The sequence below is a fragment of the Vulpes vulpes genome, chromosome 12 (assembly GCF_048418805.1).
Source record: "Vulpes vulpes isolate BD-2025 chromosome 12, VulVul3, whole genome shotgun sequence".
NCBI lineage: Eukaryota > Metazoa > Chordata > Mammalia > Carnivora > Canidae > Vulpes > Vulpes vulpes.
The window spans coordinates 112,855,787-112,859,003 of NC_132791.1; the positions used below are offsets into that span (position 1 = coordinate 112,855,787).

A 3,217-nucleotide genomic window follows, 5' to 3' on the forward strand; every position below is an offset into this window, starting at 1 on the left:
TTAATTTACTTTTGCCCATCTCTGAGCAAAAATCCCAGTGTGTCATTCTGGAATCCTTGTGGGGGACACTCCATTGTCCCTGTTTTCTCTTGGCAAAGGCCTCATCCCAAATGTCATTGCCCTAGGGTTTGTGTTTCTGACTTGCTGCAGAACAATAGAAGTATTGTGAAATATGGTACAAGCACAAAAAAAAAAAAAAAAAAAAAAAGGTTTTCCCTCTTCTCACACAACTTCCTTTTTGTAAAAGCAGCAAAAGGGAAATTTTATTTCTAAGAAATAGAATAAAATTAAATAGCGAGGTATGAGGCAAACAAACAGACAAACCTTCCCCTTGATTTAAAAGAATGGAGAAGCTTCTGGCTGGCTCCGTAGATAGAGCATGCCACTTTTTTCCACTGGTTGTAGGTTCCACCCCTTGTTGGGTTTAGAGACTACTTAAAAAGAAAATATTACAAAAGAAAAAAAAAAAAAGTAAAAGAGTGGAAACAATAGTCATGGACCAAGATAGTTGGAAAAATAATTTTCAACCTTTAAAAATTCAGTGCCTAGGTGCCTAGGTGGCTTAGTCAGTTCAGTGCCAGACTCTTGATTTCAGCCCAGGTCTTGATCTCAGGGTCATGAGTTCAAGACCTGAGTTGGGCTCCATCCTGGGTATGGACCCTACTTAAGAAAATAAAAAATAAATGAATAAAATGAAAAATAAAAATGCAGTGATCTCAGGGGTTGCAAGATATAATTTTTGAATATTTGTTTTTAAAAATGTAAGTTTACTTTAAAATTCTATAAAAGACATTTTAGTGAATCTTTGTGGGCTTGTGTACATTGCTTTAGATATGTTTCATATCTAATTCATGCATAATATGTTGTTAAAAAGAAACAACGAGCCTCAGATGGAGTCACTTTTGCTAAACCCCACCAAGATTAACGTAACTGCAATTTCAGCCTCTCTCAGGAGTGGAATTTTAAACCAATCAGTCCAGAATATGCTGATCAGCACTAGTGAAGTAATCTACCTAAGACCCCTGCCTTCCCCCTAAGGGAAGGTGACCTTGCCTTGAACAATCCTTGCTTTTCTTTTGCTAATTAACCCCCTGGTCGCTTCCTGGTTCTGCCTGGAAAAATCCATCCATTTCGCACAGCTTCTGGGTGTCCCTCTCTCCGTGCTGAATGGGATGCTGCCCAATTCATAAATGGTTGAATAAACCCAATCTGACCTTCACTTTTACTCAGTTTAATTTTGTTTCTAAATAATATAAACATAAATAACTTATGAGCTATACAAATAGGGAAAATTTTGTTTAAGCCAAACCATAGGTAGAATGACACTCTGGCTAGTGATATCGATGAGGTTTTGGAATATAGATGAGGCTTGGTGGGGTGAGGTCCAGAGCCGACGACCAAGAAAGAATTCTTGATATGTTTTTGGTGTAAAATGGTGATTTTATTAAAGCATGGGGACAGGACCCGTGGGCAGGAAGAGCTGCTGCCCAGGGCTGGTGAGGAGTGGCTGATTATATACCTGGGAGTTGGGAGAAGCTTGGGGATAGCATACTCTCTAAGGAATTTTGGAAGCCAGGTTTCCAGGACCTTGAGGGGGCTAGCTAGTGTTGGGAAAAGGTCATTTATTACCATCTAATAAGACGTTAGTCATGAGACCCTTCAGATGTCTATTGGTGGGCCATGTGCTTGGGGGATGATTGTCAACATGTATCTTGGGGGGTTTAGAGATAAAGGAAATTTCTAAAGGAATTTTTATATGTTAAAGTAGACTTCCAGGATCTTGGGGGTTGGGCTAAGATTGCCTTTTGCCCTTAGCAAAATATGGCAAGGCAGCTGAGTCCCTAGAGGAATGTCACTCTGCGTGTTTCAAGGATTTGTCAGTGCATTTTGTCCTCAACTAGTCCTCTGTTCCCCCATCAACATGTCTTACATCTTCATTCTAGGGATGAAAATATTAAAAACACCTCCCTCATAATGAAACTGTTTTTGCCCTATGTACGACTCCCCCTTCCCATTCTCATGACATGTAGTTTCTTTGTTTAATTAGATTTTAGGACTGCAGAATTAAATTAATCCCAATCCATGGCCCATAGGGCTTAACTTTAGCTGTTTAGCTAGTTTCTGTTATCCGTTCATTTTTATTTTTATTTTATTTTTTTCAAATCCTGTGTCTTTATTAAAGAGAGTTAGAAGGAGACTATACCTGGCAACTAAGGAGTAAGGTATTGGGCAGAAAGGTGGGGTGGGCTCAGGCCCTGGGAATTCAAAGGCAAACCAATGGCCCCTGGAGGGGCCCAGGAGACCAGTTCCTGGCAGCACCTGAAGAGATACCCAAAGGTGAGCTTTCAGGCACCCAGGCAACCAGCTGGTTCTGCAGGGAGTGCAGGGTGAGCTGGGCTCGGCCACTTGCCTTGTCTACCTAGATCATCCACTGGTCCTAATCCTGTTCATTGCCTCCCTTGTCCACCTCACTGACCTCTCCAACTTTGGGTGACTCCATGTAGTCACGCATCTCATCCCTGTCCTGCACGTCCTCATTGTCTTCTGAGTCCTCTTTATTATCCTCATCATCCTCTTCCTCCTCCTCCTTCTGGTCGTGATAGTGCTCTTAGGCCAGCTTGCCAATAGGTACCAGGTTGTGGTCTCTGTGATGTTCTAGAGCCAGGCCCAATGGGCTTGTTCTTGCTTTTGCTGTGGCTCCATCTCATCCACACAGAGTTGATCCAGATTAAACCACAGTGTCTCAGTCATACAGGGGAAGAGTGAGGGAAAAAAAGTGGGCATGGCTTCTAAATGGAGGTAAAGGGTCAGGTGAATCCAGTTTTCAGATGTATTTAGTTTGGGTTTTTATTTGGTTACAGTATGATTTGGGGATGGGGTGGAGTTGAAGGTAGCAGAGAAGTACCTATTCCCTGTGGGCGTCAGACGGACCTGGGTTTGAGTCCTAGCTCTACCACAACCAGCTGGTAGCTGGTTGACCTCGGCCAAGTCACTGAACTCCTCTGAACCTCGGTTTCCTTATGCAGAACGCAACAGCCAGCTATCAGTTTATTCTTAAAAATACAATAATCACCCACAAACCCTTCATCTAAGCAAAGGTTAGGACCTTGACAATAATCTGCATGTTACCAGATACCACTCTCTCCCCCCAAGGAGCCCATCCCCTGCCTTCCTTATGCCCAGGATCTTTATCCTGTATTTTATAGTCATCATTTTC

At 42.4% G+C, this 3,217-nt stretch overlaps 1 pseudogene; it reads right to left on the reverse strand.

Moving 5' to 3' along the window:
* Positions 1-2,419: 2,419 nt before the first annotated feature.
* On the reverse strand, positions 2,420-2,784 carry LOC112920214 (anaphase-promoting complex subunit 15 pseudogene; annotated as a pseudogene).
* Positions 2,785-3,217: the final 433 nt, after the last annotated feature.